Source organism: Manacus vitellinus, unplaced genomic scaffold (assembly GCF_001715985.3).
Source record: "Manacus vitellinus isolate BGI_N305 unplaced genomic scaffold, ASM171598v3 scaffold_34_pilon, whole genome shotgun sequence".
Lineage (NCBI taxonomy): Eukaryota > Metazoa > Chordata > Aves > Passeriformes > Pipridae > Manacus > Manacus vitellinus.
In genome coordinates, this window is record NW_021940488.1 from 4,437,385 (window position 1) to 4,460,252 (window position 22,868).

Sequence of the window (22,868 nt, forward strand, 5' to 3'; positions counted from 1 at the left end):
AGACACAGATAAGTAGAGAGATAACATGCTATGTATTCTCAGTATCAAGTAGTGCAAGTTAGAAATCCTGACTACACCAAAAGAAAACTGATAAATGTATTTCCACAAGTGTCTCACACAGTATTTCCAAACAGCTACATATGAGGCTGTACATACCACTCCTGCATATATGGAGGCTTCTCAGACTCCACTGCTTTAAGTTTTACTTTGATTAAACAGTTGCTCTTTAAAAAACTGATCTGGATTTTTCTCCTCACTGCTGAGATCAGAAATTGATGAAATAACTTGTATAAGATGAAATTGGTATTGATCCATTGGATTTGTATTTCTGGAAATTTTCATGTAAGCTCACAGCTCATATTGTGATTCTCCACAGTTTCTATGTAGAATGTGTATTTGTGACATTTAGGAGCAGTGCAGTGAAACAGAAACATCAATTTCCCAGAAAACATAAGGTCTCTGTCTGAATTCCTTCAGGCATAGAAGCAACTTGTTAAAGGACTTAAAAATCAACATCTGTCTCACAAAGCTGCACGGAGAACAGTGAAGATAAAACATCATAAATAATGCTCAAACAAATGTTTGTTCATAGAATTACTGATTTGAATTTCCTGTATTTACCCTTAAATGACAGTTAATCAAAACTTTTATGAAAGGAAATAAATTAGGGAAAAGAAAGCTGAAGTTTTTTAACTGCAAAAATGTCATTTTTGTTAAAATAAACCCCAAATTGCTTGCCAAAATAAAGTATGTTAAAAGCTGTCCATGAAAATCACTCAAAATATGACAAAGATTGTATACCATCAACTGGTTTTAATGACTTATCATCTTTTCATCCTTTAGGCTGAAATTGCATTTTCTGACTCTTCTAGCTGTCCTGAGTTTTTTCTGTATCTAATGGTCCTTATAGTGCTCATTTAGTTCTTCCAAAGCTTCCACCTTAGGGAAGGAAAACACTAGAAAAATGCCAGAGGCTCACTAGTTTTCCTCTAGATCATAATGTGGTACTTCAAAGTCACCAGGCATGTTTAAATTGCTAACGGAGAACAGCAGTGATCCAGAGTGTGGTACACTCCAGCAGCTTCCAGATGCTTCAGTGCTTAGAGTCATATATCTGTCTAATGTTCCTGGCCTTACTCATACAACCATGGAATATCCTGAGTCAGAAGGAACTCTCACAATGATCACTGAAGTCCAGCTCCTGGGCCTGCTCAGGACACCCCAAAAATCACACCAAGTGCCTGAGAGCATTGTCCAAACCCTTCTTGAACTCAGACAGCCTTGGTGCTGTGACCACTTCCCTGGGGAGCCTGTTCCAGTGCCCAAACACCCTCTGGGTGAAGCACCTTTCCCTAATATCCAACCTAAACCTCCCTTGACAGAGCCTGATGCTGTTCCCTCAGGTCTTGTCACTGTGCTGAGATTACCGGTTCCCCCGAAGATTTAGGCACAAAACATCAACTTAATCTACAGATAGAAAAATTTGTAACGGCAACAGGAAAGTCAAAAAGTGACTTTAAGACACTTTAAATACTTCAAAAGCAGAGATAGAATCTCTCAGAAGTATAGAAGGTACACTCAGGAATGTTAAGGATATAAACAGAGAAGTTGTGCTTCACTCCAGAATGACAGGGTGTTTCCCAATACATTTATTCAGAAAGGCAGAGCGGAGCAACTAAATCAATTTCTAGTCCTTTCATAAGGAAAATAAATTATTAAATGAAATTAATAAATTAGATGTGGAATAACAGCACTCACACAAAGAGCTCTGAATGAACTCAGTACCTGCAAGAATACAGACCAAGATGTTTAAGCTATTGCTGTGCCAAGGGACTACCAGTCTTGTCAGGGTAACCCTTGTCTACCAAAAGAGATTTTCAAGGGATTCCAGGAACGACAGACTGATGAGTCTGATTTCCACCTCAAGATGTAAATCAAGATGGAGTGTCTACAGTAAAACATGTAGTCACTGAGCCTACACATAAACAGCCTGTCTGGAAGGGGACAATCTGGTGAAGGAAAATCCTGGCCCAGCAAGCTGCCAGATTTTTTGAAAAGGATCAATAACCATGTGGGCATTGAGCAGACATAATGTATCTGGATTTTCAAGACTCCTTTAACAAGGTTACTCAACACAAATTACCACAGAGACTGACCTGCCCTATGATGGGGGATCCTTTCATAAAATAAAAAGCTAATTAAGAGAGAGAAAGCAAAGGAAGAACTTAAATGCTCGCTTTTCAGGGCAAAGAAGAGTCAGTCCTGGGGCCCTCCAGGCATCAGTGCTGTGACTGACTCATTTTATTCACCATTCATGACAGAAAGGGAAGTGCACTGTCAGATCTCCAAGTCTACTGACAATACTAAGCTTTTCCAGCCAGACAGATGCCACAGCAGTGGTGAGTACCTCGCTAGGCTGAGCGTGTGAGCATCAGATGGCAGAGGAGCTGCAGGGTAAACAGGTGCAAGTTTGTAAACAAAAGGCAAAAATTATCTGAAGGATGCCTGTGTGGTGCTGAACTCAAACCAGCAGACAACTCTGGATTCTGGAGTTACTACCAACAGCTTGAAATCTTTCGACAAGGGTACAGTGGCAGACAAAAAAAGCCAAAAACCCTCTGAGCACCACTAGAAAGGACACAGGGAAAAGGAAACAGAAGCCCACATTGCAGGCAGCTCTGATCTCCGTGTCAAAATGCAGCTTGAGCCTCATGAAGAAAAGCTAGAAAGTTCCGGAACCTTTCACTTCAAAGACCAAAACACTGAAGAGAACATGATCATGAGCCTACAAGAAAGACGGAGAAAGACTATTTACAAGAGCCTGTAGTGACAGGACAAGGGGGAATGGCTTCAAACTGAAAGAGAGTATGTTTAGATTAAATATTAGGAAGAAATTCTTCCCTGTGAGGGTGGTGAGGCCCTGGCACAGGCTTCCAGAGAAGACGCCTCATCCCTGGAAGTGTTCAAGGCCAGGTTGGACGGGACTTGGAGCAACCTGGTCTGGTGGAAGGCGACCCTGTCTATGGCAGGGGGGTTGGAACTAGGTGATCTCTAAAGGCCCTTCCAGCCCAAGCTGTTCTATGATTCTATATCTCAAACCCCATGAAGATACTGTATAGCATAAAGTCAAAATTGTTACAACCAAGTCCTGCAAGACTGGAAGTAAGGGATCTGTAATAGCAGATTTAAGAAGTATTACACAGCAGGCTTTCAACTTCTGGAACTTGCTTCTGTCAGGTTGCAAAGTCAGGCTCTGACAGTGGGTTCAGATCGGGTTTGGACAAATTAGAGGACCACGGCTTCATTAATGGATATTAATGACAAGTTTATGCTAGAAGCCCTGGCTCTGCTATTGTTAGATAGGGAACAGTGACTTGAGTAATCAAACATGCTATTAAACATTAAGTTACTAGTCAAAACCCAAAAAAGCATTTAAATTATTTAAATTCCTAGATATATAACGAAGTAGGTTGACTGCTGAAAATGCTGACTCAGCAGTCACAGACAAGTAAAAAGCTTCAAATTATTTATAGGATTCTTACCTCTTGGGACTGAGTGGGGAGGAAAAAAAAGAAAAAAGAAACCATTTCATAACAAAAACAGGCAATCCATAGAATCAGATAAAGATAGTTTGTTTAAACAGTTCACAGGCATGTGTCAAGTTGACAAAATTTTAACACGTGCTCCTTTCAGCATGATAAACACCTCCCACTTCCCAAGAAAAAGCTGGCAACTGTTGTGTTGTTGGTTTGCTTTGGATTTTGATAGTTGCAATACTTTTATAAACTTAATTGTTTATGTTGTTCTCTTTCTCATATGCTACCACTTTACTGAAGACTTATATCCTTGATGTTCTCAGGCTTTTCCTATTTTTTTGTTTTAAGACCAGGTACTCTTCTTCTGAACTTGGGTTGCTCTAAGACCTCCACTTAGTTCCCTCCATAAGTGACATGCCTAAAAATATTTTTTCCATATGAATTAAAACAACAAAAGTTAAATGTAGATTTACAAGCAAGTCTGTATGCCAAGGAGTCAAAAAATAATCAGGCAGTTGATAATAGCTGGAGTAATTGTCACAAATCTTGACCATTTACACCATCCTCAAACACCTTTCAGTAACATAAATTTTCAAATACTCTTTGTATTTTAAATTACCAAAGACATCTTAAGTGACAATGATACCAGTAAACATTCCTTAAAATGAAATTACCTTTTTAACTGTATTCTTAATACGTGATCTTCATACAGTGATCTACACGAAGAGTAATGTTTTTCCTTCAAGTCATGCAGTCTTCCTCTCCTTTTGCACAGTGACATTTTATTTCTGAGCTGCAAAGGCTAATCAGCTTTCCTCTGATATTTTCAAGTCCTCAGAAGCCCTTCTTTTTCCCACTGATTGGAAAATGTATCAGCCCAAATAAAAAAAGCCACTTGTTTCCTTTCATTAGAAGGAATGAAAAGAACAGTTCACAACAGACTGACTGTGGTCAGCATTAAATGAAAACTTGTGTCAGTGATGAAGATCAACAACACTCATTCATGGCTTGGGAATAATCAGCTCTGAAAGGCAAAGTAAGGAACAGGTCAAAACAGAGCAAACTTTCTTTAGTGTGCAGCACATATCACACCAATAAAAATAGTACTATATGAAGATTTGTGGATCCATTCTCTCATCTGCCTCCTTTCATTTCTTTTCATCGCTTGTTTTCTTCTTTATGGACAATAAGTTCTTCAGAAAAGATCACATGTATAAAGCACAAAATCATCTGTCTAGATGCTTTTGAAAACTCTTGAATATCCAGCTGAAACAACATGATGTCACTGAACATCCTCCACTCTCCGAATCTCAGGGACAACTACTGCAAAGTTGCAGAGAAATATCTGCCACAATAGTCTTCAACAGAGATTAACATAAGCTGGCAGTAAAGCAGTCCAATACTTTCGTGAAATGTCTTCTGACTCAGTATTAGGGACAGGAAAACTAAGAATAGAGGTGAGTAACTAATCCTCTTCTAATGCCTATCGGTATAGGATCTTGGAAAAGCAAAAGCTTGGTTAAAACAGTGCTTTGGGAACCCAATGACAAACTCTGGAAGTATTACCACAAGGTGCAGGATTTAGCCAAAATGCTAATTAAAGCCTTTCAGAAGGCAGAGAGCTAACATATACAGGTCACATACCTGAAGCACATCAATTCACAGTGCTTTATTCAAAACTTCCCCCTTTTCCATTCAGAGAAGGCATAAGGGAAATGTTCAACAGCAGACACCAGTAATAGCTTGTAAACAACAAGTGAGAGGATTTAATTAAAATAACTTTACTATTATCTGCAAAAGTTTAAAAAAACAATTCTCAATGGGAGGTAAGACTTGATAATGTTATATTTTTACATGAAATGTTTCTACTGTCTCCAGAAGAGTGTTTTGTTGTAGTTGAAAAGGCAAATATAGGCATACAGATTAAAAGGAATGTGAGAATGTAGCAGTTTTGTCTTATATGTGCCTGTCCTCGTCTCCCACAATGCATCCTGAGAGCTCTCATTACTGCAAAAAAAAGGACATGGAGCTGGGCAATGGAAACTCACAGGGGAGTCCAACTGGTACAGAAAACATATCATACTTTGAATTGTAGTTCCATAAGACAAAACTTTAAAATTTCAGGATGGATGTTTTCTTGAACTTTCATATCTTTTTAATGTTCCTCCATAATTAAAGATCATGTAAGGGAACTAAATTTCAGTATCAGAATGAAAGTTTTGACACTGACATCCCAAGACACGTTTTTCAAGGCAATACTTTTATACCTGTCACATTCTTTCTTGGTGCAAAGAAAACTACCCACACACATAACCAAAATTATGTTTTCAAAAACATTTGAAGCTGTGTCAGGGGAAGGTTAGTTTGTATATTAGGGAAAGGTTCTTCACCCAGAGGGTGGCTGGATGCTGGAACAGGTTCCCCGGGGCAGTGGTCACAGTACCAACCCTGACAGAGTTCAAGAAGTTTTTAGACAATGCTCTCAGACTCATAGTGTGATTTTGAGGGTGTCCTGTGCAGGTCCAGGAGTTGGACTTTGATGATCCTTGTAGGTTCCTTCTAACTCAGGACATTCTGTGATTCTATGATTTCAGGTAAGGAAAGAAATTATGACCTAATAATGCACTAATAAGTAAATGCCTACCAAAATGCCATTTATATAATAAGAAACCATTTTGGCCTTGAGCCGTTACAAACTATCAAACTGTGTAAGCATCCTTTCGAATACAGACAAGTAAAAAAAAAATTTAAATACTCAAGCATGACAAAAATGAAGATTTCATTTAAAAGGAAAGGAGTACAGGTTTACAACATGGTCTCAATTAACCCTTGCCTTTTTAAGATAAACAATTTTAAAATCAATCCAGGAAGATATTTCACCAGCTGAGAGCATTAGAAAAGCATTTATTTACAAAAGAAGGCATTACAGAAGGTATTTCCACCATCCATGAAAGTTCTTAACATCAATAATGAACAAGAGCAACTCTTTAGTCTCTACTGATCTGAATTTAACCACAAAAGCAAGACTTCAAATTATCACCATCTGACTTTTGCTTTGTCACACTCAGTTTTTAAAAGGATTTAGTGAACTCTGATGAACATAAACAACAACAAGCAACTCATTAGTGTTTCACTCCATGAACACACTCTATATTCAGAACTGACTGCGTGTATTCATGCATCCACTTAATCAGGTTAGGTAAAAAATAACTGTATGCTTAAGGTACACATAAAACAGACTTCAGCACATCCTTTCATAAATAAAAACTTTGAAGTTATCTTGTTTGTGGTCCTGTTATGTTGATGTTGAAGCACACTGAAAGAAATTCTCTATTTTAGAAAATGCAAGCACAAGCAAGAAGCTCCCACTCCTAAAAAAAAACCAAACCCACAGAGAAACAAAAATAAACACCCTATTAGGACGTATGAGAGATGCCAGACAACTTTTAGAAAAGGTTAAATACAACACTTGGAAATCTCACTGACTATGACGTGGGACCCCAGCATGTCCCAACCCAGTTGCTGTTGATGTTGTTTATAAGCACAACTCTCACGTGATAGGACACCAGGGCCTTTTTTGTTTATATCTGCACATGTAGATTTGCATTTACACATGTAAAACATATCCTATGTATTACATGTTGTCCTCATTAAGAGTAGCAGGAAGCAAATGCATGTTGCATACTGCCAGACTGATGATGAAAAAACCTTTTCCTTCTGGAGAAGCTTCAAGTATAAGCTTTATCTTTCACCATTTCCTAATAACATTTTGGCAGGCTGAAAAAAGCTCTCTCAGTACATCTAAGAGTTCTTGATGAATGAAAATCTAAAGCCAGCTACCATGTTGTAAGGAAGCTGTTCGTAATCCCCAAATACTACCATGTACTGGTATAATCAAACTTAAAATGTAAGACTTTAACATAGCTGGAATTAAGAGTTTTTCTATGTAAATCTTATATGGAACTTCAGAAGTATAGATAAAAGAAATACCTGTATTAGATCTTACATGTTTTTCAAAAGAGCTAAAAACAACAATAGAAATTGTATTATTTTAATGAAAACAGAAGTTTTAACTCAATATTAAATACCACGTTGTGTAGGATGATACTAACACTGACATTAATTCATTTAAAACCTTTTTTTTTCCTGTCAGGTTGGCTGTCCACTGTGCAGAAGAAAACAAGCTCCTGATCACTGCTTTGTGAACTCAAACTAAACACACAACAGTAATTAAGGAGGTACAAAGAAACCACTTCAGGAACAGCACAGATTGTTAAAACAGAACAAAAAAAATACACCTGAAAATGCACTTCAAAATCAGGTCTGTCATGCTGCAAGTGTTGGGTTTTGGTAAGCTTTTGACAGCACATTAGTGATGACACAATCTGACAAATATAGACTGTCCAATGTTCCTAGGAACAGTAATTTTTAGCAATCAGTTTTTTATATAAAAAGTAGGTCAGACTGACCCATAACATTCTGCTGGTTTTTTTTTTTTTTGAAGGACAGATGTACACTACTGCAAAACTGTACATGAATACATTCTATAATTCAGTCATATTAGTTGTGTATAAGCAGAAGAACAATCTTTGATGGTAAAAGGCTTAACTGTATTTAAAATAAATTAAATGAAAGAAAGAAAGAAACCTTATGAAGGTTTGAGCCTGTTACCAATTTTTCTAGAAAATTCCAGTGAATAAAAGACTAACCACGACTTGCAGAGAGCCACACAGGCTCACGTACTATAGACTAATCTATAAAATATTTCTATCAGTTCCTTGGAAAGTTCAATGAGCAGTTTCAAATCAGTTTAGTCAAAAAAGTCACAGATGAAAAGAGAACATCATTTTACTTTCAGCTTAAAAAATGACATGTATGTAACATGTAGCATTATAGTCAGCATTGGTGTTTACAATTCCATACATGTTCCTTACAGATGTATTTATTTACTTCTTACTGGTGCATGTGCACTAAAAGAATGTGTTATTCAAAGCATTGTCCAGCATTTGATAATAAAAAACTAATCACAGAATCAGAGAATGGTTTGGGTTGGAAGGGATCTTAAGGATCATTTAGTTCCAACCTCCCTGCCATGGACAGGGACACCTTTCACTAGACCAGGTTGCTCAAAGCCCCATCCAACCTGGCTTTGAACACTGCCAGGGATGGTCATCCACAGCTTCTCTGGGCAACCTGTGTCAGTGTTTCACCATCCTCATAGTAAAAAATTTTTTCCTAATACCTAATCTAAAACTACTCTCTTTCAGTTTGAAGCCATTTCCTCAACACTGTCATTCAGAGACAGATAGAGGAAAGCAGACCTATTAAACCTACATTTAATATGAAAAAAAATCCAAAAAACAAAACCAGAAAAACCAAAAAAACCAACTCAGCAAAATTAATCTTTCTGCTCTCTGAAGCTTTCAAGCATCTATACATACACAAACAGAAAAAACATACACAATATATTATGCTATTCCAATTTAAATTCTTTTTATGTGGAAAGTAAAACCCAGTCCCTCAACATGCAAGTACTGTACTGAGAAAGATAACAGACACGTTCTTGGGGATTTATGCACTGGCTAAACTGCATGTTTATCAGTCAGCTTGAGTACAGCCTGAGACTGCAGCTCACAGTCCGTGAGCTGCACCTCACAGCACATACACAGAGATCCACAGTATCACATCTAGAAGTCATCACCGACAGACGAATGAACTTCCTTGAGAAGAAATACCTTATTTTCAATGAAACTTAACCCACTTAGCTGCCCCTGTTTTCAAGGGCAGGCACTGGCATTCGCACGGTCATATTTCTTTACCCCAATACACAAAGCTCCATCAGAAATGCAGGTTAGGTTCTTTTCTGTATTACATACCAAAGTAGCTTCTTATCCCAGCAAAAATGGTTTTTAATAACTCTCTGGGCATACTTTGCTTGCTCTGAACCTTGAGAGTGTGTTCTGCTGTAGCACCCACCATCTACATGAATGTACTCTTCAGTTTTTTTATCCACATTAATGATATTTTAAAGAAAATTGCAGTTGCATAAGACTGCAATTTAATTTCATTAAATTAACCATGTGATACTTTTAATACCATTTTCAAGAAAGAATGCCTTAAGGTGTCTCCCTGTTTTGAATATGCAACCCACCCATTAAGGTGAAGCCTGTAGCTCCTGTTTTAAATGAAAATGGTTTTAGAAACAATGTGAACAGAATATATGGAACTACTCTTATTCCTGCTTTGATTCTTTAAGGTAGAATATATACAAAAAATAAATTCAATTCATATAAATATAAAACACAGAGCACTGCCATGACTGGCTTTTATAATGCTAAACTTTTATAAATTGTTAAGTTTCAGTCATGAACATTTTGTTTCCTGGAACAGGTTTTCTAAACCTTCTAATCCTTGCCAAAACGTCCTTATGACATTTATTTTTCAGGACATACAATGTCCTGTATTTTGTGCTCAGCTGTAGGATGGAAGTCAGAAAATAGACTCTAAAGACACATCCATCCCAAGTAATCTCTGAGAAACAGATAACTACTGGAACTATATGAAGGAAATAAGTCTAAAGGTAATGATTTACACTTAAATTACATGGGACCTTACAGCATTAGCAACAGCAGATAGATTCTCACAAACCTTATTTAACTTGATCCAATTTGGTACATTGTTTTTCCCCCAGCTCACTTATTTGAACTAGGGATTGGTTCCAAAAAGTAGAAAACCTTCTTATTAAAAAATGGAACACTGTGTTTTCAAAATTTATTATCATTTACACTTTTTTTAAAGGTGAATTTTCAGAATTATGATTTTTCCTCTTTTTCAACTAATGGTATATCCTTCTGAAGAGTGATAAAAAATAAAGTATTGAAGTTTGGAATCCAAATAAGATATACTATACCCCTACATATAGTGTTTCTTTATGGTTTAAAACTATTTTTGATTAAAGAAGGTTAACCTATGGTACAGGGTGTATTTTCTTTCATGTCAGCAGGCTTGCACTGTTTCACAGATAGAAATGTTCCCCCTGATGCAGTATTTAAGTGATCTTTCTTCTGGTAGGTGCGAGATGCAGCTTTCAGACTTATTTCTGCCATTTCAGATTTTTAGGGAGAGCAATTTCATAACATTTTATATCCAGTATATTTACTCCAAGAGTATATAATAGCAGAGGGTCTCTTTAGGAAACAAAGATCACATTGTGCTAAGTTAAACTTGATCTGCTTAATCACAAACAAGAAAGTGAGGTGGATGTAACAGCTGATCCACTAATGCTGCTAAAGAAAACTTAACTAAAGCATTCCTAGGGGTAAAAGATTCCTATTGCTCACTAGTTTGAAAAAACAAATACATTAACTGAAGACTGTTTAGCTCTAGAGCAACAACAACCAAGTGTATCCGGGTGCTTCCAGACTTCAGGCTTCCCAAGGCCAGCTCACATGGCCCTGAAGTTAGAAACACCCAGAAGAGAGTTATTGAGACTATAATCTGAAATCTGATTCCTGTGAAAAAGTTCCAGCCACTAAATGTGACATCTCAAAACTTCAAAATCATTTTGGTTCCATCAAAGCTTTTTGTTTCATTGACCTAAATAAAGGCATTCAACTATTTAACTGATAATAATTTCTCATCTCCCGATTGAACAATGACAAAGTGTAACATTATGATGTGTTATGATTTAGCCCTGTTCTTCAGAAGATTATTCTGCTTTTTTATCTTCTGAATTCATTTAATTACAGCTAAAATGTTTAGGTTTTAAGAGTTCGAAAACAAAGCTTTCTCAAATCTCTCAATCAAGTTCAGGTTTTTAAGATGAAGCATCTATCATGACCAACCACCAGTTCATCAGGATTTAGCTATGTAATGCTGAGGTTACTTTACATAAATAAATTATGTAGCTTAAAGTTAAAACAGATTTTTCCATGCATATAATCTAGCAAACACTTACAAGATCAATAAGAAAACTAGGACTGAAGACCCTGCACTTGGCTTCCGTATCCAGAGTGGGAACTCCAATGAAGAAATCTCCATTTTTGTAATTTCTGAAAACATCACATTGTTTCTTAGTATAATGAAACCTGTTATGTTCCAAAAGGTATTTTAGACCTACAGACTTCCAGCCTTAAAAGGGAAGGATATACAAAGTCAAAATCATATACTACACAAGTCAGTTCTAATCCTAGATCTACACCACAATTCTCTGAACAAAAATAGCTCAAAACCACTCTATAAATATGCCAAGAAATTTTCAAATAAACAAAAAAATAAATAAAAATCAGATCCCAAAGGAAAAAGCATTCCCTGTTTGGTGGATATCACCAGTCTCTATATGCTTCACCAGCCAAGGAACATATAGATTATACTCTACTTCCCAGACTGAGATGTAAAAGTATTGGTGTTCATTTTAGAAGGCATTTCAATGATTTAAAGCTTTACTGGCAGAGCACTGTGTAATAGCTAAATTCTTTGTACTCTAAGTCCAGCATCAGTGAAATTTGTTGTGAGTTATTCTTATTCCCTTATCTAAGCACTTTCTGTAATAATACAAAGCATCAGAGAATCTATGGAAAGCAAATAAATTCAATATCTACAAAATTACAGCCACAAGAATGTATTATGGAATCATCTTTTGGACATCAATAAAAACTAAATGCTGTCATAACATCTGCTGCATATTTTATGTGTCTCTATTCAGCCAGAAGTGGCCCCTCCAACCACTGCAAAATGAGCAAACGTATTTTCTCTGCATCTTATTTTCCTACTGTCACCTGCTCTCTTGTTTAAATGGAAGTTAACATGGGAAAAACGATTTGTATTTGTCACTTGTTAGACTGAACACATTTATTATGCCATGTTTGTGCTGTACACTACTATCAGACAGCTTCCTACAAATCCAAGCCCACGGAACATTTTAGAACTGGAAGGTGTCTCCAGGGATCACCTGGTCCAGTCCTCTGCTCAGAGACAATGGCCAGTCAGATTGTAAACATGTCCATGGACAGAAATACCTCTTGGGGCAGCCTGTTCAGCTATTTAATCCCCATGACAGTAAAAAAGGGGTTTCTTATTTCATGTCATGCCCATTGCTTCTTCTCCTGTCATGCAACATAGAACCACTGACAAAAGTCTGGCGTTGTTGCCTTACTCTCCCCTCCATCACACTGACAAATCTTTCATATTTAGTGTCACAGATCCAGGATACCAGAGATGATCTTGAGAGCCAGCACCCAAATCTTAAGGCAGGGTGAGGGGAAAATACTCCCAGAGATCATTAGTGCACTTATTGCTAAGGGGATAAGTAAAAGGAACATGTTTTAACAGCTTTTTTTCAGTGGTGCCCAGGGACAGAATAAGGAGTGATGGGCATAAATTAAACCACAAAAAGTTCCACCTCCACATAAGGAAGAACTTCTTTATGTTGTGGGTGGCAGAGCACTGGAACAGGCTGCAGAGTCTCCCTCTCTGGAGACATTCCAAACTCACCTGGACACATTCCTGGGCCACCTGCTCTAGGTGACCCTGCCTTGGCAGGGGGTTGGATTACATGATCCCCAGAGCTCTCTTCTGATCCTATTTTGTGTGATTCTGGGATTCTGTTTTCAAAATCTCATGCAGAGATTCTCCACATCTTTGGAGACATTAATGCAAGTGACTTAAGGCTGACAAGCTGGACACTGCATAAGCAACAACCCTGAAGCTGTATGTACTGTTTGGTCAATCAAGAGCACGCACAAATCTGGTGGAAAAACTGAAAACTCATGTAATAGTCTCTAAAATAACTGACCTTAATAAATAGGAGAAAAAACTAATAGGCCTTCATATGGGTAGATCAGAACTACTCATGTACAGTGGGCTTTATATAAATGCACCAGAAATCCTAAGCACAAGGACACAGCTTCACACTGATCACCTGTTCAAGGCCAGATTTCTCAGCTCTGGTATTGGAATGCACTGGGAACTCAGCAGGTGTTACCCATATTCTCTTCTGGTTGAAGAAAAAAAACATTCCTACCGAGGGCTTGTTTGGGGTTTTTTTTCAATGAAATGTAGGATGATGTTAATTAAAATCTTATAAGGACAGGTAGGAATGCCAAAAGTTACCAGTGGTTTTGGAGAATATTACACATTTAGAAAATACTTAATTCCTACTTATTATTGCTGTGTTTTAAACACAGCCTGCAACTAAATACTACGCAGTCACTCACTCATCACACCTGCCTGATGGGATGGGGAGGAAAATTGAAAGGGTAAAACCCATAACTTGAGAATAGAACAGTTTAATAATTTAAATAATCCCTGAAATAATAACAACAACAATAACATTAATAATAGCAATGAAAAGGGAGACAATGAAAAGAGAGAGAAATAAAACCCAATAAAGCCAAGTGATGCTCAACACAGTTGCTCACCACCTGCTGACCAATGCCCAGCCCATCCCCAAGCAGAGATTTGCCCCTCCTGGGCAGCTCCCCCCAGTTTATATCCTAAGCATGATGTTCTGTGGTGTGGAATATCCCTCTGGCCAGTTTGGGTCACCTGTCCTGGCTGTGCACCCTCCCAGGTTCTTGTGCACCTGCTCCCTGGGAAAGCAGGAGACACTGAGAAGTCCTTGATTTTGGGCGAGCACTCCTCAACTAAAGCATTGGTGTGTATCAAAGTTATTTTCATATTAAATCCCAAACACAGCACTGCAGCAGCTACTAGGAAAATAATTGATTGTATCTCCACCAAAACTAGGACAATTATTAAAAAAGAAAAAACAAAGACCAAAATGAACAAATTACAAAACCCACCCACACAAAAAACAGAACAAAAAAAAAAAAACCAAAACAAAACCCCCAAAACCACAAACCCACAAAACGCAAACAAAAAAACCTCACAAGCAAATTAATATGAACAAATCTAGCCAGTTCTTTATCATCACCTTATGAACAATGTAGAGCTGGAATGAACTCACAGTACAGCCTTTGCAATTTATTTCCTAGCCTTCAGTCCAATAGTTTCTCCATTACTCCTGAAGACTGACCTTTCAGTGACATGTTAAAGCACTAATAGTTTAAACAGTAAACATAGTTTTTATGTACCAACACCATTGCTCATTCCACTGAATTTCTGCTGTACACAATATTACCTCTAGCTGTCAACATTTTTAATTTATCTTTTTTTCTGCAGGAAATGTTGATATCCACACTAATCCTTGAGAAATACAAGACAGCACATTTTCTGTGTTACTCTTCATTGTTATTCCAAATTAAGGTGATGTGGCACAATGATATTCCAAAGCATAAATTGTTTCAAATTATTAAAATTGCAGGGTTTATGTTATTTTTTCTTATATTTTCTTCCCCTTAATTTATAAATATCTTTTTCTTTCTTTTAAAGGTTCCCGAAGCTTCAACACAGTCTAAAATTCCCAAAATGTCTTGCAGAAGTAAAGTTAATTTCAATTTTTACTACACATATGCATCTCCAAAAATCTAATCTATGTTACTGAAAGTAGCTTGATAGCATCAAATAAGATCAATGTAGCTGTGGAGCATTATTTAATTCAGAAGAAACATGTCTAAGGCTAAGTCATGATACGAAGATGATGCTCATCAGGGTTTCTGATATTGCCAAGATCATGGGAGAAATTCTTTGCAGGATGCAGGATTCACTTCCCCTTATAGAAGAAATAAGGCATTATCATTTATACACACAACAGTAAGTGAAACTAACTAAGGCAAATGAGAGAAATTTAGATTTTTTTATACAGTGAAATAACTTTTCCTCTCACCTTCATTATTGTGTCTTAATTACACTAATTAATTGATCACACTAAATATATTAGTTAATTACATTATTATGACATAATAAAAACCCCAACAAGTCCCACACAAGCATCTAGGATAAAACAGACTAGATAGTACTGTACATTTGTACATGCACAGCATACCCCTAAATTAGGGCTCCATATAAAATGCAAAACTCAACATCATCATCTGTTTTAGAAATGAGAACAATTCACACTTCATTATGACCACGAATCATATCTTGCTTCAGTGTTGAAACTTTGCTACGTTCAAAATACAGTTACAAGTCTTTCAACAGCTTTCTGGAAGTTGGCAGGAGAATTCTAAGGAACGTACCACTATATAGATATTTATAAGTAATTTTCAGTTATTTGAAACCTTAAAAACAGTTCCGTCTAAGTAAATGATTTTGGCATGTGCTGGAAAAATACACGTAGCACAGATGACTTATTGGGAGGTTTCATTTATCTTTAAATTCAAGAGTTTTTCATCCTACAGTAAGTGCAGAAGTTAGGACTAAGTACACTTAATACAGAGCTAGTGATTTTCTGTGTTGCTATGGCAGCTAACGTGACAAGGCATCACAACATTTTAACTTTGCTTATAAATGTTTTCAGATGGTCCTAAGTAAGAATGGAATTCTAGTAGGATTAGGAAATGTTGGGTGCTCCACTTTTAGTATGCAGTGTAGTCATCAGAAAGAAATGAAGCATTGAAGAGGAACTCTTTAAAATTTTAAAACTTTATGACTTACTTTGGGCAGAAGCCTGAAGGTGATGGTAAACCATGTTAACAAAGTTAAATGAGTGCGAAGTCAACGTTAAACAACTAATAAGGCCTTTGGCAGGTTGTCAACCATCTGAGTTAAAAAAACTGCAAAGCATGAAAGCAGATAATTTAAGTGGAGTGGGGGAAATATCTAAGGGCAGCATCAAGTCAGGCTGCCAGACAGGACGTGGACACCCTACTGAGATCAAGTAAATATTCTCTTTCCTTGACTGGTGGTTATAACTGAACCAGAAGCCTTTACTGGGGAAGAGAACAATTTTTATTCTAGCACACTTCTATGCATCTGCTTTGCTCATCCCACGTAGATCTTGGATTCTCCACCACTAAGTTGCATGGTTGTGTCCTGCTGACCTCTGGACTTTGCTGTGTGATGTTCTACCAATTCTACTCGAGACTGACATTTCTGATCAACTCCAAAGGTAACAGATTTTTTAGAGCTTTGATTTCATTCACTCCATCTGCTCCATCTTAAACCTAACCTGAACCGAGTACCCACAGGGAACAGAAGTTTTATTATCATATACAACACTGCATCAAAGGTTCTGAAATTCACATGTGTCTATACTCAACTCAAACCATCCATCTTCAAAAATCATCACTCAGGCAGTACTTACAAACAAGAGATTACAACATAAAATATCTCTAAAAGATACTGTATAGTGCCTGGGAATTTGTATTTGGCTCACATATTTCAAAGGATACTGATTACTGTGAGGAATACTGACAGGCAGATAGTCACTCACTTGTTTTATTGGTGACTAATTAGTAAGTTCATCACTCAGTTTATTCTTTAAAAGACCATTTAAAACTACTTTGGGAAGAATTGTGTGCAATCTCGATTTACAGTTAAAATGCTTATTACTGAACACCTACTGAAAATGTTCACTAACACATGCAATATTTATAAAGACCTTCACACCTGACAACCAGAATATACCGAAGAAGATAAATGTATCTGCCTATCAGTCTCAATTAGAAAAACAAAACCCTGTTTCAACAGTTACTATTTTGCTGACAACTTCTGCTGATGATTTGTGAAATTGAATCAAAACTAACTGCACAAAGTTGTGGTATCAGTGAAACATCCAGGAAATATTTGCTATTTTTGTCTCGCTGATCTTTAAAATAAAAGTATAAATATCATCTCGGCTACCATTATTATCATCAATCAAGGGGTGGTTTAGATTGTGCTAGAAGCCTTTCTCACTCTATAACATGAAAAGTATATCACATACTTTTCATTTGTGCTTCTACACGGAGTAACTAATTACTGTTCCTCACAATGATGAGTACTAATTATATACCACGACTTTTTTGAGGACACAGGCTTTACAGCTGTCTGATTTGGCACTGAGAATCTTTCTGTTCCTCCTTCATCTACTGTCCACCCTTTAAAGCATTAAAAATATTGTAAAGCTGAAATTAACAGGTTGAGAATTTCCTTTTAAAATATATCCTTCCAGAGAGCCTCAAAAACATACAGTTCCTTTTACCCCTTTCAGAGACTGCCCCTGCATTTTGTAACTATTATCCCTTTGTGACACACCACAGACAGAAATACGGAGCACTGTCACACTGTGCATGAGCTCAGAGCTCAGTTCTGTGTACAGGATGATTCAGCACTTTAAAAATATTTGGCCAATATACTGAGCAGCTTAGTAGCTTCACCAGTTGAAATGTCACTACTCTGTACTTACACAGAAGTATCAGCCACTTACTCTCTAAATTCACATTTTACACCATCTTCCAGTAATTCTGCACCTTGCTCCTCAGTGTTCCACCCAGGGAGTTTTGCTGTGTCACAGAGCTAAACTAACTAGCACAGAATCACTAATCTCTCCCTCTGTTAAATAAAGAGGCAAAAAAAAAAAACAAAAAACAACCACTCCTCTTCTTAAAAAATGCAACAGGGGAAAGTTAAGTGACACAAAACCCTGATTATACAAAACATATTCATAGAAACAAAGTAGTGCAATGCATGACACAGATTATTAAGCACAACTGCAACACAAATAAAAGCAAACCTTTATAATTAGTGTTATTGATTGCATTATTTTGAAGCACTCAGAGACTAAAATTATAATATAGCATAACAATTATTTAATTATTCTGACATATTCAAATAATTACATATACTAATAATTCATATCAGATTCTTCCTTCAAGTAGTAGATATCTATGTTGACACAATGAAGTAAGACAGAACTTGTAAGCAAATAGAGCACAATGCACCATGTATTTAAAGCACTTCCATGGATACCATTACTACTGCACCTGGGTACTTAAAGACAGGAATGTATCTTTCCACAGCAGAAACATCAAAAAAAGGAAAATTATAGTTCCAATCTTTGACACAGAAAGCATAGCAACAAAGGCTCTAGTTATCAGAAAGCATCATCAAAATAGGACTGGTAGCCTGTAGGCTTTCAGGGTCTTCACAGAATGGCTGAGGTTAGGGGGGATCTCTGGAGGTTTTCTAGTCTAGTTGCTGGCTTAGAGAGCTGGTGGACAGGAAAATGTGTCCAGGACAACAGCCAATTAAATTGTGAGCATCTCCAAGGATGATAACACCCTTCTTTGCCACACTTGTGCATAGGTTGCTCATGGCAACTTGGGGTCCACCAGGATATCATCATCACCCCATACCCCTCCCATACCTTCTTATTTAAATTGCTTTCCAGCCTGTCCACCCTCAGCCTGCATTCGGGCACCACGTTATTCCTCCCCAAGAACAGGACTCCATGTTTCCTGCTGTTGAATTTTATACATTCCCCTCTACCCATTTCTCCAGCTCACCAAGGCTCCTGTGGAAGGCTGCACAACCATCTGTCTGGTCTATCATCCCAGCCTGGGGTTATCTACAAAGCTTGCTGAGGGTGCACTCTGACCATCATCCAGCTCAGTACGGAGGATACCAAGAAATATTAGACCCAGCACTTACCCCTGGAGGACACTGCCAGGGACTGGACTTTGCCACTGATCACAACCCTTTCAGCCCAGCAGTTTCAGCTCCACTCCACTGCCCGTTAAGTCCACTCTCTGCCAGTTTTTCAATTATGATGTGATGGGAGACAGCTGAAACCAGCAATATCCACAGCTCTCCCCTCATCCACCAAGTCAGCTGCCTTGTCATATAAACCTATCAGGTTCATCAGGCATGGTTTCCCTTGCTACTGCTCTTCAGGATCCTGAACTCCACCATCTCATGGTGACTGGTGAAGACTCCCAACTTCCTCATCCTCAAGCAGGATGAGGAAGTATATATATATATATACTTTCCCTGTTTTTAATACCAGCTCTAGCAGGTCATCATCCACCATTGGCTTCTCCATCACCAGTGTCAGGAGGTTTTCATCAATGCACTCCAAAAACTTCCTTCATATCTTACAGCCCACTATGCTGATATTATGGTGGTTCAAAACATACCTTTGCCAATGGAAACCCAAGCAAATACCATCATCCCTTTCAGAGCCAGTAAAGTTACTTTCAAGCTGAAACACTTTTCCACACTGTAGGCCAGTGATTACACAGGCCATTAAATATTACCAAGAAAACCACCATAACTTTGGTAATTAAGTCTTGTGATTAGGACAACTGTGTACAAGTCTTAGATTTTTTTTGTATTCAATGTCCAACACTAAAGGATAAAGCAACAGATGCCAAAAGTATCCTGAAAAAGAACATTTTCAATGTAGAAGCCAAAGAGAATTGACTGAGGGTTAAACAAACTATATTCTACCTATTGACTGGCAAAACAGAGAGCAGACTGGATGAGTCAAGGTTCATGGATAGCAACTGAGAGTACTCTTCCTATGGGAATAATAACGATATGGAAATACAAAGCTCTAGCATTTACAAAAAGAATGCTTGTATGTTTATATCCTCAGATGAACACTGTGTGTCTGAACTATTTTCTGTCACTGAGTTCAGCAGTTCAGCTGCATACATTTATACACAAACTACATACAAAGCATATGTAAAACATTATTTTAGTGTATACGTCATTAACCAGAGCTACTTGACTACCTGTTAAAAAGGTTTTGCACACTCTATCAGGAAACCCAATACCTACCAATGGCAGAGAAATATGATTTTAAAAGTCACAATGAATTTCCTCAATTAAATATTATCTATTGACTCTCCTCTCCACCCTTCAAAAAAACCCAAAAACCTTTCCAAGTGCAACAAAACTTTTAAAAACTATTAGATAAAGATATATTTAAAATGATGTATGGTACTTATTCAAAGGCAAAGATTAACACAAAGTAGAAATACTCTTTTTTTTTTTTTTCATAGAAGCATGATTTATTAAACATGCTCCTTGTCTAATAGGTTATATATAAAGTTTCAGTTAGAAATAATTTTTACATCTGCAAAAGTAAGTTGCAGGTCCCTTGGGAAGCTGATCTTCTAACAGAAAAAATGAATACCTGACCAGAGACTCTGCTACCACTGCACCCACAACTAATCCACGTATCATGTATTTTCCTTCCAGAAAACAGAAAGTTTCTGTTAATACCCAGAGTAAGACTGACGTATAATATGGTACCAAAATTGCAAGTTTTTCTTTAGACACTAGATAATTTCAGCTGTTATGGCACAATGCATTTTAATTGTCTTTCTTTAGTGAATGCAATAATTTATGTTCATTTTGTAATTCTGTTACCCATGTAATGTCATCTATAGGTCTTGTCCACCACCACTACCAGGTCTAACCAGGAAATCTATTTCCATATATCATTTATATCAATATTGCATTTTAAACTGTGCCAAACTTTAAACATAACATTTGCTGGTCCCGCATTCAACTTATTTGATGAGAAAAATCAAGATACAGTGTGGTAGCTTTTGCACAATATATAGAGATTCTGAGCTCCCAAAGCACAGGTAATCCAAGAAAACATCCATTAATCTGCAAGTAGCCAATGAAAAAGAATACTAATAATGTTTTGTCTTGCCTAGGACACAGTGACAACTGGTTGGAATACCTGCAGGCTCAGGAGTGAAAGATTTGTGAGGGGTCACAGAGTTCAGCTGAGTGAAAACAGAAGTCATCACTCTTTCTAGGATTCCTCATCTTAGGTAGGAGAAAGAAGTAGTCCAAGCCTAGCTGCAAGGATTCAAATGAATCCCTGCCCTTCTGTGCATCAAGGAGAGTACGTAACATCCATGCCTTGCTAGCTACAGCTCTTTTGGACAACATTCTGTAACCACAAAGAGCTAATAGAAAAACCTGCCACACGATTCCCATTTGGAGCCTGGGATTGCTTAGAGCAAACAGCAGATGCCCTAAGAGATAAAGTCCTTACAGGATTCTGATTAGGCACCAGTAAAAAGAGCAATGAGGAACAAGCTCTCTCTCTTCATTCTGACCAGGCACACAGCTCAGGGACTTCACAGTGACTGACAATGCCTCCAACAAAGGCCTGACGAAGAAAGCACTTTTCCCCCGAAAAAGACAAATTTCCAAGGGCTGTATTGCCAGAGGTCCCATCTTTCCCATTTCTAACTGTGCGGTCACTCTCTGTTTAGCAAAGAAAAGGGGGAAGAGTCAGCTCGAGTCACTGTTGTGGACACAAAGTCAATTTTTGCAAATGGTAAGAAGTAGTAAATTGCCAGGTACTGCACTACTGTGATTAACAGAGTAGTAGTCATGCTGAAAACTAAAGTGTGCATGACATGTCTCTAGGGACACAGATAAAGTCGCCTGAAGTGAGGCAAAACTATAAAAAGATATGATTCATAAAGGGATTTAGTATTCACTGCATTTAGATTGATAAGTTCAGTAATTTCAGTTGTATTTACTTCATTCTAATGCTTACATCCTACACAATCTCTTTTTTTTTTTTCCCCGAGATAGTGAGCTTAAGAGTTTTATATGTGGACAAATTCCTTATTTACAAGAAACAAATATCTTATTGTTCTTTTACAATGGTTGGGTTAATGGTATATCATTAAATATTTAAATTGTTTTCCACGAATTTAAAAAAAAAGAGACAGATTTTCGTATCTTTAATAACAGAAATAATGTCTGAATTTATGAAACCTCACTGTGAACTTTTTTTCCAAAGCATATCAAACCTTACTTTCCAGAGAGTCTTGTCAATTAAATTTCCAACAGACTAATGCATATGAGACAAAAAACCTGATCTTTTTTACTCTTGTGTATCTGTAGAATTAAGAGTTAATATTTTTACCCTTTACTCTTATGATCAAACCTGTAAGCAAATCATCTTTTCATCTTTAGATGGAAATCAAAGAACTTTAGTTTTAAGTTCCGTTATAGATGTTTCTACCTATATTTTTTCTATCTGAACAGGCAAAGGCACAAGTTGCTGCTGGATTATTTTACATTCAGGTATTCAGTGCAACAGATCAGTTACTTGACTCAATCCAATGTTTTTCCAATCAGCAAGAGGTCTCTCACTGATATGTCAATCATGTTGTTGAAGAGTAAAATATCATGGGCAGACCATTTTGCTTTCTTTCCTTGTCTCTTCTACAAGCAATTTATGTTCTCAGACCTGGAATCATAGGGATTATGACAACTGTTATCCCTTGACCAATCAGGATAAACCAGAAAAGAAAACAATGTTTTTATTCATGTGAATATCCCTGGATAATCTAGTACTGGCCAGACCTTAATTCCAAACTGTCGGCCAAACAAAATGTGCCAGTAGCCCCACACTCCCTGCTCTCTTCAAAATCCATCTAACAAACATTCCACTGTTGACATTTATTC